Source organism: Mus musculus, chromosome 7 (genome assembly GCF_000001635.26).
Source record: "Mus musculus strain C57BL/6J chromosome 7, GRCm38.p6 C57BL/6J".
NCBI classification, from domain to species: Eukaryota; Metazoa; Chordata; class Mammalia; order Rodentia; family Muridae; genus Mus; species Mus musculus.
The window spans coordinates 44,476,755-44,489,936 of NC_000073.6; the positions used below are offsets into that span (position 1 = coordinate 44,476,755).

The 13,182-nt window shown below is 49.9% G+C and overlaps 1 long non-coding RNA gene across 1 annotated transcript; it reads left to right on the forward strand.

Moving 5' to 3' along the window:
- Positions 1–7,762: 7,762 nt before the first annotated feature.
- 5430431A17Rik (RIKEN cDNA 5430431A17 gene) lies at positions 7,763–8,659 on the forward strand. The gene is made up of 2 exons (NR_131001.1): positions 7,763–8,233; positions 8,336–8,659. It is a non-coding gene; the product is annotated as an RIKEN cDNA 5430431A17 gene (long non-coding RNA).
- The last annotated feature ends 4,523 nt before the right edge of the window (positions 8,660–13,182 follow it).

Below are 13,182 nucleotides of genomic sequence, written 5' to 3' on the forward strand. Positions count from 1 at the left end.
TAGCTGCTGACTTCTCTTGTACCTTCTATTCTTCCTCCTGTTCTTATCCCTCCACTTCCTTCTCTTCCCCCTTCATCTCCTCCTCTTCCATTTCATCCCTTTCTTCATCTTGTCATTTCCTTTTTCTCTCATTTCCTCCTTCTACATCTTCTCTTTTCCTTCTAATTGTCCCCTTCCTTCTTTCTTTACCCTGTCCATCTTTCTCTTTTACCTCCTCCTTTCTCATATTCTTTCATCTTCCTCCTTCTCTTCTGCCTTTCTTCTCTTCCCTCCCCTACTCATGTTCTCTTCCTTTTCCTTCTTTATTTCCTCATCCTTTGTTCTTTTTTCATCTCTTCTTTCTCCTTTTCTCCTCCATCACTTCTTTCTTCTCTTCCTTTTCTGCCTTCACCTGTTTCTTCTCCTCTCTTCCATCTCTTTCTCCTCTTTCCTATCTCCTCTTCCTTCTCTTTCTCCTCCCCTCCTCCTCCTGCTCCACCTCCTTTCCTGTTCTATCTCCTCCTCTTCATCCCCCTCCTCTTTCTTTTCCTTTGCTCTATCTCATCCTCTTCTTCCTTCTCTCCCCATATCTCTTGCTCCTCTTGTATCTCCCTCATCTCATCCTCCTTGTCCCCCTCCTTCTTCTCCATTTTCTTTTCTTCCTTCCTCTCCAACTCTTTCCTCTTCTTCATCTCTTCTTCCTCCTTTTCACCTCCTTTCTCCATCTTCCCTTGCTCCCTATTTTTTCTATCCTTCCATTTTCTTCCTTCATCTCTTCCATCTTTTCTTCCTCTATCTTTCTTCTCCTCCCCTTCTATTTTTTCTCTTCTATTTTCTCCTCATCATCGTCCTATTTCATTTCCTCTTCCTCATCCTTCATACCTTCCTCCTGTATCTCCTGTTCATCCTTCTACATTTCCTCTTCGTATCTATTTCCTCCTCCTCCTCAATCTCCTACCTATACTTCATCTCCTCTTTCTCTATCTCCTCCTACTCTTCTACATCCCTTTACTTCTCCATCTCCTCCTCTGTTTTCTTCTCCATCTGCTCTCCCTTTTCTTTCCATCCATATCATTCCTTATCTATCTCTCTTCTCTGCTGTTTCCTCTGCCATCTTTCTCAGTTTTGTTCTTCTACATCTATCCTCCTCCGCTGCCTCCTCCTTTTACTTTGCCTGCTTCCTGCTCCATCTTCTCTTTCTCCAGCTCCTCTTCCACCTTCTCCTTCTCTCCCATCTCCTTCTCCTCCTCCATTTCCTCATGTCTCTTGTTCTTCCACTATCTCCATCCCCTCCTCCTCCACCCCATTCTCACCATCTCTTCCTACTCTTTCCTCTATCTTTCCTGTACCTCCTCCTCTTCCATATTCTTTTACCTCATTTCCTACTGCCCCTTCATCTCCATCTTCTATGTCTGTCTCCCTCCCCTTCTGGCTCCTTTTCTCATTCACTTCTTTCTCCTCTAACTCTTCATCTTTCTCCTCTGCCATTCCCCTCTTCTCCTCACTCTTGTCCTCCTCCATCTCCTTTGTTTTCATCTCCATCTTTTTCAGTATCTTCCTCTATGTCTTCCTTCTTCTCACCATCTCCTCTCCAATCTCCTCCATCTTTCCCTCTTTCATCTCATTGCCCTGCTCCTCCAACACGTCTCCTTTTCCTTAATCACTTTCTTCATCTACACCTACCTCTGCCTGCATCTCTTTGCTCTCTACTCATCTCCTTCTACTGTCTTACCCCCCACTTACTCATCTCAGCTCTCTATCCTCCCTCCTTTGTATCTTCCCTACCCACATCTCTTCCATCCCCCCTCTTCTGCCTTCCTTTCCTGCCTCCTCTTTCATATCTCACACCTCTACCTCAGCCCCTGCCCTTCCCTTCTTTATCTTCACCTCACTTGTCTCCTCCACCTTTCCCTTGCCTCATCTCTTCCTTCCTTCATCTTCTCCTTCTACCTTCTCTTCCTCCTTTATCTCCTTACCTTTTCCTACTCTTGTCTCCTCCTGCTGCTCGATCTTCTCCTCTATCTTGTCATTCTCTTCACTGTCAACTATCTCTTACGTTTCTCTCCATCTCCCTTTTCCCTGCCACTCTTCCTCTTCCATCTCTTCCTGTTTCCTATTCTTTATATCCTAATCCTCCATATCTTCTCTTGTATCTCCTCTTTGTTCATCTCCTCCATATCTTCCCCATTCTCTATTTCCTCCTCCATAATCTTTTTTCTCCTATCTTCTCCTACTTCCTTTCTTTTCCTCTCATTTGCTCTTCCATCTCCTCCCCTATTTTCAACTCCTCTTTCTCTTCCCATCCTTCTACGATACACCTATCCCCCCTCCACCTGTCATCAACCTCCTCCACATCTCCCCTCTCCCTCCATCTTTCTCCTCCTTCGTCTCTTCATTTCACCTTTCTCTCCTTGCTCCTCCATTTCCCCCTTTTTTCATCTCATTTTCTTTTTCTTTTTTTTTTTTTTTGTTTTTGTTTTTGTTTTTGTTTTTTTTTTTTGCTTTTTTGTTTTTGTTTTTTGTGGTTTTTAGAGACAGGGTTTCTCTGTGTAGCCCTGGCTGTCCTGGAATTCACTCTGTAGGCCAGGCTGGCCCCGAACTCAGAAATCCACCTGCCTCTGCCTCCCGAGTTCTGGGATTAAAGGCATGTGCCACCATGCCCGGCTCATCTCATTTTCTTATTCTCCTTCCTACTTCTCCATTGCTTCCTCTTTCCCCTCTCTCCTGCCTTTTCATTTACTATTCTTTTCCCCTTCTCCTCTTCTTCTTCAATCTCCTGTCCTCTTCCTTACCACTCCTCTTTTCCTTCTCCATCTTCTTATTCATAGTCCTCGTTCCCCCCATATCTCTTCTTCCCACTTCTTCTCCTGCTCCTCATATGTTCTATTTCTCCTTATTAATCCCCCACTGCCTGTGTCTTCTTTCCTCCTCCCGACCCTCCATATCAGTCTCCACTTCCTCCACCTCCTCCTCCTGCTGCTTCCCCTCTTCCTCCTGCTTCTTCCTTCTCCATCTTTTCTACCTGATCTTCCCCTTTTTCTGTGAATTTTTCTCTACCTCACTGTTCACCCTCCCTCCTCCTAGCCTTTTCGTCCAGCTTCCCACCTCCCCATTCCACCTCTTCCACTCTCTGTCCTCCCACTTCCTTCTTCCTTTACTGGTCCCTCTCTTTTCCCCTTACATTCTTCCTCTTCCTTCTTTTCATCCTCATCTTCCCATCACTGTCTCCTTTCTAGCTTTCTCCTCCTCCTCCTCCTCCTCCTCCTCCTCCTCCTCCTCTTCCTCCTTCTCTGGCTCTGTCTCCCCTTCCTTGCCCTCTCTCTTTCTCTTCTTTTTCTCCTCCCTGTCCTCTCCCTCTTGCTATTCTTCCTTTCCTTCCTCTGCCTCTTCAGTTTCCTCTTTTTATTCCTTGACACCTTGCCATATTCTAAAATCCTCATCCTCTTTCTTTGTTGTCTTCTTCTTGAGATCTCTTTCACCCTTCCTTCTCCTACTTCTCTGGTGTCTTACTCCCCCCCCCCCACACACACACCTTCTCCTTATCTCACCCTCTCCCTGCATCTCCTCTTTCTCCAACTTCCTGTCCTGTCTGCCTCTCTTCTTCATCCTACTCACCCTCCTCCACTTCCAACTGTTTTCTCTTCAGCCCATCTCCTTTCTAGCTCCTTCTCTATTCCTCATCTTCCTTTCTCTGTACCCTCTTCCCCCACTTCCTCATCCTCTCCTCTCTTCCTTCTTGCCCTCATCTTTTCCTGCAGCTCCAGTTCTCCCATCATGTTTCTCTTGCTCTTCCTTCTCCATCCATCACTTTCCTCTTCCTTCCAATTCTCATTTCCTTCCTCCTTTTCCTTAGTCCTGTCTACCACTACCTCTTCCTCCTCCTCTCCCACTGTCTTTTCCTGTGCTCACTCCCTTGCCCACTCACCTTCTTTCAAGTTTCTCCTTTATCTTCTTTACTCCTGGACAACCCCCCAGTATCATCTTTTTAGTATTTTCCTCCCCCTTTTCTTCTTCCACCAGATCTCTCCTTCACTCCTACCCATCTTTTATTCTTCCTTTTTCTCTTCTTCTCCATCGTTAATTCAACTCTTCTTTCCCTTCTGTTCCTCAATTCTCCTCCTCCCTGCTTCTTCATTTCTTTGAATACTATCCATCTTCATCCCTCTTTCTCTTCATTCCTCTCTTCTACCCTTTCTTTTCCTTCTGTTCCTCCACATGCATCCCTGTGGTTTTCCACACATTCTCTCTCCTCTCTTTCCCCTTCACCCTCTACCTCCTCCTCTGTCTTTCCTTGTCCTTTGGTTTCCTCTACAGTGTCTCATCCAATATCTCCTGCTGTTCTTCCTTCTCTCTGGCATTTACACTGTTTCTGCTTCTGTTTCTCCTAATTATTTCTACTCCGTCTCCTCTATCCCTCCTCTCCTTTAACTGCTCTATCCCCTCCCTTCCCTTTCACCCCTCCTTCTCTGTCTCCTCTATTCCTCCCTTTTTGCTTTCACCTTCATCACCTTCATAATCCCCTCTTCTCCTTGAGCCCCTCTATTGCCTCCTCTTCTGCTCCCCCTCCTTCATCTTTTTTATCCTTTCTCTTCTTCCTCTCATTTATTTCAACTATCCCCCTCTTGCTTCTGTCTGATTCTCTCTTCCTGACTACCTTCCTCTCCTCCTCCTCTATCTCCTCCTCTGCTTCCTCTCCTCCAACTCATTTTCTCCTTTCTTGTCTTCTTCTCTTCCCTCCTCTCCTTAATCTCATCTATCCCCCTTCCTCCTTCCCTCCTATCTCCTCTGCCTCCTCTATTCCCCCTTCATCCTTTTCCTGTCTCCTCCTCCTCTATTCCTTCTGCTTCCTCCTTCACCTCCTGTATCCTCTTCTTCTTTCCCCTTATTGTCTCTATTTCTTTCTCTTCTTGCCTCCCCTCCTACCTCCTCTTTCTCCCCCATCTTCTGCCTTGCTTCTGTTTACAACTCTTCTGTCCTGTCCCCTCCTGTGCCTCTCTCGTCTTCATCTTTCTCCCTTCCCACCATCTTCTCCTCTTCCACCTTTGTCCTCCTTTCTCCTCCCAACTCATTCTACTCTACAACCTTCTCCTCCACCATCACCTCCCAGTCCCCTGCTTCCCTCTCTGCCCATCTCTTCCTCCTTTCTTCTCCTTCACCTCCTGTCCCTCCTTTCCTCTCTCATTTTCTTTTCTTTTCTTCTTCTTCTTCTTCTTCTTCTTCTTCTTCTTCTTCTTCTTTTTTTTTTTTTTTTTTTTTTTTTTTTTTTTTTTTTTTTTTTTTCGAGACAGGGTTTCTCTGTGTAGCCCTGGCTGTCCTGGAAATCACTCTGTAGACCAGGCTGGCCTTGAACTCAGAAATCCACCTGCCTCTGCCTCCCAAGTGCTGGGATTAAAGGTGTGCACCACCATGCCCAGCTCTCCTCTCATTTTCTATGGTACCTTCACACTTTTCTTTATCCCTTTCCCTTTTCTGTGTACCTTATATATACTCTAATTTCTCCATCTCTCCTCCTCCTCTCCCTCCTCTTCCTTCAGATTCTTTAAGAGAGGGCTTCTCTGTGTAGCCCTGGCTATCCTCAAACTTACTCTGTAAATGAAGTTGGTCCGGAACTGAGTCCAGCCTGCCTCTGCCTCCTGAGTGCTAGGATTAAAGGCAGATGCCATGTATGCTGCTCATTCTCCATCATAACTGATATTCCTGTTTCCTGGTCCCATCTGCCCTGTCCTGCCCCCTACCTTTCCTCCTCACCCATTTTCAGTCTTTCCCCCTCTCTCTGGACTCTTCTCCCTCGCCTGCTAGCCCAGTCCTAGTCTCAGAGGATATGGGGCAGGATACCCAGGGCTTGATGTCCTCCTGGATCCCTCCCCACAACCAGACCTCTGTCTGTCTCTGGGTCCTAGCCTGGGGACATAAGGAATGTGATCAAGAGTGCTCAGTCCACTTTGCTCCTCTACCTGCCCAGTCTCCTCCTCTACCTGCCCTGTCTCCTTGCTCGTTTCTCTATCCCCACCTCCTTCTCCCTAGGCTGCCTAGCCCCCCTTTCTGGGCTCTCTGTCCTGTTCTTTTCTGTGCTTGCCCTCATGGCCTCACTGTTCTTTCTGGAATCTTCTTTTGTTCTGTTCTCCATCACTATTCCCTTTCTTCCTCCATTTTCTTTACAACCCAGGCTCTCCCACCAGTGCTGTAACACCACCTCCTCCCCTTTCCTCACTGAAACTTAGAAGCTGTCTCCACCTCCCTTAGCATCTCTGCTGTTTATCTCCCTTGACCATTCAGGCCTTTCTTGTCTCCGATATCCAGTCTCTCCTCCCCTCTTATCTATTCTGACCCAAGGTGCTGATCTCTCTCTCTCTCTCTCTCACACACACACACACACACACACACACACACACACACCCAACTTCTGACTAATTCCCTTTCTGGTTGTCCCTCACTCTGCTCTCTCTGTCCCTCACACTCCTGTGGAACTCCTTCTGGTCTTCCTGTCTCTTTCTTGCACTGACTCCCTATCCTCTCCTGGTGTGTGTGTGTGTGTGTATGTGCATATGTGCACACACAGTATAGGACAGAGGTCAACCTTAGGTGTTACTCATGCTTATTTTGTATGTTCATGTATGCATATGGTGTGCTCACCTGTAAAACATGTGTGAAGGTAGGACATCAACATCTCGTGTCCTCTCTATTGTTTTGCGCCTTAGTTTTTGAACTTGACACCTTCCGATTTGGTGAGTCTGGCCAGCCAGGAAGCCTGGGAATCCCCAGCACCAGGATCACTTACAGGCACTGTCACTGTGGGGGCTGTAATGTGGGTACAGGCAGTGTCACTGTGAGGGCTGTAGTGTGGGTACAGGCACTGCCACTGTGCAGGCTGTAGTGTGGGTACAGGCACTGCCACTGTGCAGGCTGTAGTGTGGGTACAGGCACTGTCACTGTGCAGGCTGTAGTGTGGGTACAGGCACTGTCACTGTGGGGGCTGTAATGTGGGTACAGGCAGTGTCACTGTGAGGGCTGTAGTGTGGGTACAGGCACTGCCACTGTGCAGGCTGTAGTGTGGGTACAGGCACTGCCACTGTGCAGGCTGTAGTGTGGGTACAGGCACTGTCACTGTGCAGGCTGTAGTGTGGGTACAGGCACCTGCCACTGTGTGGGCTGTAGTGTGGGTACAGGCACTGTCACTGTGCAGGCTGTAGTGTGGGTACAGGCACTGTCACTGTGCAGGCTGTAGTGTGGGTACAGGCACTGTCACTGTGCAGGCTGTAGTGTGGGTACAGGCACCTGCCACTGTGTGGGCTGTAGTGTGGGTACAGGCAGTGTCACTGTGTGGGCTGCAGTGTGGGTACAGGCACCTGCTACTGTGTGGGCTGTAGTGTGGGTACAGGCACTGTCACTGTGCAGGCTGTAGTGTGGGTACAGGCACTGTCACTGTGCGGGCTGTAGTGTGGGTACAGGCACCTGCCACTGTGTGGGCTGTAGTGTGGGTACAGGCACCTGCCAGTGTGTGGGCTGTAGTGTGGGTACAGGCACCTGCCACTGTGTGGGCTGTAATGTGGGTACAGGCACCTGCCACTGTGTGAGCTGTAGTGTGGGTAGAGGCACTGTCACTGTGAGGGCTGTAGTGTGGGTACAGACAGTGTCACTGTGTGGGCTGTAGTGTAGGTACAGGTACCTGCCACTGTGAGGGCTGTAGTGTGGGTACAGGCAGTGTCACTGTGTGGGCTGTAGTGTGGGTACAGGCACCTGCCACTGTGCAGGCTGTAGTGTGGGTACTGGGACTCAAACTCGGATCTTGCTGCTTACATAACAAATACTTCATCAACAAACCTGTCTCCCATTTATTTCTCTTCCTGTCTTTCTTCCATCCTCTGGCCTTTGACCTCTCTCCTTCTTCTTCTCAACTTCTTTGCCTTTCTCCTCCGCACCCTCCTTCCCTCCCCTCCCTCCCCAGTTCTCAATGCTGAGAGCCTCTAAATGGGTTCCTCTCCTGCTCTCCCCAGCCCCCTGCCTTGGTGCTGTGAGGTCCTCAGGCCCTGAGAGGGAGGTGGGTCACCAGCAGCCACAGAAAGTCATGGCAGTAGGTTGATCACCGGAAGCATGGCTAAGACTGAGTCCAGGTGTGGCTCAGGCTTTGTGACACTCTTTTTTTTTTTTTTTTTTTTCTGTTTGCCCTGGACACTGGCTGGAGGAATGAGGCCTGGAAGCAGGAAGCAAAAGATCAGCTCGGAGAGAAGGAAGAGTGCTGCCCCAGACACAGCGGGTAAGAGCCAGAACTGTGTGCAATCCTGGGCTGGCCAGCGATGGGCTCTGGGACTCTTGTGAGATTGATGAAGGCTGATGAGGCTGCTCTGTCCCCTGCCAGGTGCCCCATCTTCTTCAGGCATCAGCAATGAAAGACCTCGGCTGACTTCAGTTTTCCAGATGAAAACATCTGTACACCTGCAGGACACTGAAAACCTGCAGCTGCTAGGACAGAGGCTTCTTAGGACTCACCTGCCTTGGAGGACCAACACTGCCCAGCATCTGCCATCTGTGTGTTTGGAAAGGAGCTAATGGGACTCTGTCACCACCTGCTGGCATGGAGTGGAACTGCAACCCAGCTATACTAGGCACTGCAAACTGTTCAAAGAATGGAGGAGTGGTGGGTGGGTATGGAAAATTCTGTAGAAATAAACATGTTTACTCCTAACACAGTAACCTTCACAGCAAGTGCCTGAGACAGGGCCTCCTCATTCCGCCCAGGTTGACCTTGAACCTGATCCTCCTGCTGCCTCTTCCCAGTGCTGGAGTTACAAGTCTGTGCAATCAGGCCTGGCTTCAATCAGATTCTGACAATGGTCTAACACCTCTGCATCTCATTCACACTGAGTCACTCAATGAATGAATGTCTACATTCCAGGGAGAGGACCCAGGTGGACCAGGGGATAGAATGGAAAACAGGTCTTTGATTATGCAAATTTCTGCAAAAAAAAAAAAAAAAAAAAAAAAAAAACGGAAGGTGGGTGCATGCCACAATTAGGGTTTCTATCACCGTGATGAAACCCCATGACCAAAAGCAAGTTGAGGAGGAAAGGGTTTACTCAGCTTACACTTCAGCTTTGTAGTCAACTACTGAATGAAGTCAGGACAGGAACTAAACAGGGCAGGGACCTGGAGGCAGGCGCTGATGCAGAGGGCATGGCGGGCCCTGCTGACTGGTGTGCTCGCCATGGCTTGCTCAGCCTGCTCTTACAGAACCCAGGACCACCAGCCTAGCCCACATCAATCATTAATTAAGAAAATGCAGCTGAAGGTGGTAATGCAGGCTTTAATCCCCACACTTGGGAAGCAGAGGCAGGAGGATTTCTGAATTGGACGCCAGCCTGGTTTATAGAGTGAGTTCCAGGACAGCCAGAAATACAGAGAAACCCTGTCTCGAAAATAAAAATGCTGCTGGCTTTTCTCAGTTGAGGTTCCCTGCTTTCAGATGTCTCTAGCTTGTGTCAAACTGACATAAAACTAGCCAGAAGAGTGGGGGATAGCTAGAAGCCCAAGAATGGCCCCTGTTCTCATCAGAATGTTCCCCTAAGGGTAAGAAGCTTCCAGAATTTCAGGAGCTACAATGGGCAGCAGAGTCCCATACAATATTAAAGCAGCTAAGGACAGGCTAAATGCCAGCCTGAGGCTAGAAGCCAGGAAGAGGACCCTTTCTGGGGAACAGAGAAGGGTATCTATGCATGGGGTAAGGAATGAGGGATAGCCCAACCCCTGATCTACCTTCATCTTATGCCTAAGGCCACAAGCTGGGGAGGGTCCAGGAGAGGACCAAGGGTTAAGCTGGAACCAAGTAGGTAGACAAAGTAGCTGTGACAGAAGGATGGGGGAGGGGGGTGCCTGGTGCACTAATTATGGGTATCAAATGCCAGGCCAGGACAAGGCGGGCTGGGACTTTGTTCTGTAGGTCCTAGAAGCCATGAGGGGCAGCAATGAGTTCAGCTATTGTCAGCCCAAGATGTGATGGACAGTAGGTGAAGAAGCCATGGGTGGGAAGGCCAGGGAGAAGCCACACTGAGGTCCAGGAGGAAGCGGATGAAGCTCTAGGTGGGTGTCTTGCCACAGGGCTACCTCTACAGCAGCCTGGAGGGGCAGAAGTAGTGGGGTGGGGTCTGGTGCAGAGGCTGGACCAGTGACGGCATTTCTAAAACAATACAGAAGTCACTGCCTGGGGAGCTGGGTGGCAGATGAGGCTGCAGTCTGGAGAACCTGGGGACCGTCAGGACAGCAAGGCTGCTGGGGACACTGGTGGGAGCGTGGGCGAGGCAGAGCACGAGTGGGCATGCACCTGTGCACACGCAAGCTCAAATCTCAGTCAGCACGTCATGTGGCCAAGCGGCCTGCAGACCCATGTGGTAAGAGAACAATGCAGGTGCACAGGGCTCCTGCAGCACCAGCCAAGCAAGCCAGAGACTCCTCGATGACTGGCTGCAAACAAAGTAAGCTACTGGCTTTCACACAACCATCCTGCAGGGACTGCTGCTGCTGTCTGTGCAGATGGCAGCTGCCTCCCATGAGGCAGCAGGGAGCAGGGAAACTGGAAAGCTATGTGTGCAGCTACTGCATCCACATCCCTAGACACCCTGGACAGGCAAGGCACTCTCCAGGTACCAATAAGAATTAGTTCAGCCGGGAAGGGCTGCCGGGGGCCTGATGGAGCCAGCAGCTGGAACGCAGGAGCACTGACTGGAAACAGCCTGAAGAGGGCAAGTCAGCGGGTATAGGTGCCGTAACTCCACCCACTAAAAAGTGGACATGGCTCTGCAGGGGACTGCAGGCAAGATGTGCCTGTCACTTTCCAAAAAATTCCACAGCTTTCAATTACCACAAGCACACCCTTGCCAGGACCTGCGTGGAAGTCAGCTGACTACTTGCACCACACGGATCTGGCTTGACCTCAGGTCATCAGGCTTCGTGGCACCTTCACTTGCTCTGAGAGCACATCTCCCATACCCACCCACCCTGTCTCCCTTTCCCCCCTGTTAGTCTTGGTCCTTCTGGATAGTTCCACTCCTGATCATCTCTATAAAATCTAGGAACCCCAAATGAGAGGCTACACACGCACCTCAGCCAGGCTTAATTCATGTACGGGAATATCTCATTGCATCCATTTTCCCGTAAAGAGGGCTTCAGGCTTTATGGCCGAGAACAACTCTCATGTATGTTTGCCCCATCCACTTCTCTGTCACTGGACACAGCGTGGTTCCATGCTCTGCAGTCATCAGTGCGGGAGCTCCTCTGTGGAATCTGACTGCCAAGACTTCAGGGAAACACCCATAAGTGGCAGAGGCAGGTCAAACCTAGCTGGTATGGAAGACCTATCACCAATTCCTTGAGACCCCTCTGTACCGACTTCCACAGAGGCTGGGAGAGTTTGCATTGCCACCAGCAGTGCGTAAGTGTTCAACATCACACACACCCTCACCAGCACTTGTCTTAGCTGGCTGGGGTGGGACGGAATCTCAGTATATGCTTTTGCTGTTTGAACTCAGGGCCTCCTTTGCCTGAGCCACACCCCGGGCCTCACTTCCCCGAAAACCTATGGACATTCATCTTTACTGTCTGTTTTTCATGCTTTGAGGGCAACCTATTCATTTCATGAGCACATTTGCCCACTAGGCTGTTTTAACGTCTATTTAGTTTTTTTAGTTCTTTATATATTATGGATTGTTTGGCAGTGCTGGAAATGGAACTCAGAACCTTCCTTACACATAGTGGGCAAGCATCTAACCACCAGACTACACCCCAGCCCAGAAAGTAGCACCCAAAATCAGACCAAGGGCTCAGATCGGCAGAGTGAACTGTTTGGTCAGTCTGGGTCTCTGTAGGAATCAAGAGAGAGGGCAGCAGAGTGGGCAGGAAGCCCAGCCTCTGGCTGACATCCTCCTGCTCACCATGGAAGTTACTGAGAGTCAACTTTCATGACTAGCAAGGGGTTGGAAACTAGCCAAACTCCTGGGACCAAGGCTATGTGTCACCCTATGGCATGGAGGGGTCTGAGCAGCCACATCGCCAAGGGACGCCGAGGGCACGAAGACCCCAGAAGGGGCATCACGAGGAATGTCCTCTGTGAGCTGATGCAGGGATGGGGGTCTGCCTGAGGTTCCAGCTGTTGAACAGGTGAGGCAGGTGACATGTGCCCTTTCCCTGGCCACCCAACTGCCAAAACTCACCCCGAGGACGGCCTGTGAGAGGGACTGCAGCACTGTCATGAAACATCCCTAGTGCACTCCTGTCCCCACTGCTGCTGTTCTGAGAAGCCATGGAACCCAGCTGGAGAAAAGCAGACCGGGAGGGCTGGGCCTCTGCGGGTGCTGCCTGAGCCAGACGGTTGCCCTCGGCCTCCTGTCTAGCCCGACATGAGCAGCCTCCATCACAATTTGGCTCGCATGAAGTAAGCAGGCCTGTCGGGCCAGCTCCACAGGGATGAAGCACAGCCTCTGAACACATGAGCCTGACCGGTCCTCCCTCCCTCGGACAGCTTCTGTCAGGCACTCATCTCTACATCACAGATGTGACTGAGACTCCAGGTCCCACAGGCAGGTTCAAAGTGCAAAGGACAGCCTTGGCCTTGGTTTTCTTGCTTGATTTGAGGCAAGAGTCTCACATATCCCAGGCTAGCCTCAAACTTGCTAACTAGCCAAACAATACCACGAACTTCTGATCCTCCTACCACCACTGGGTGTGTGCCACCACGCATGGGTGGCTTATGCACTGCTGAGGACAGACCCACAGCTTCCTGCGTGAGGCAAGCACTCTACCGAATGAACCATTGGTTCCTTAAGACAGGGTCTTGCTATGTAGCTCAGGCTAGCCTTAAAGTCACTACTTTGTCAGGGCGTGGTGGCGCACGCCTTTAATCCCAGCACTCGGGAGGCAGAGGCAGGTAGATTTCTGAGTTCGAAGCCAGCCTGGTCTACAAAGTGAGTTCCAGGACAGCCAGAGCTATACAGAGAAACCCTGTCTTGAAAAAACAAAAAAAAAAAAAAAAAAGTCACTACTTTGTGGCTACTTCCAGGCAGCAACCGGAATGCTGGGATCCCAATTGATACCGACTGTACCAACACACAAGGTCCCAGTGCAATCCTCGTGTGAGGATGAGGGATATGAAATGAGCCCCTGAGGTTGATGGGCCAGCAAGCGCGTAGCTGTGCCGGGAATGAACCAAGAAATGTG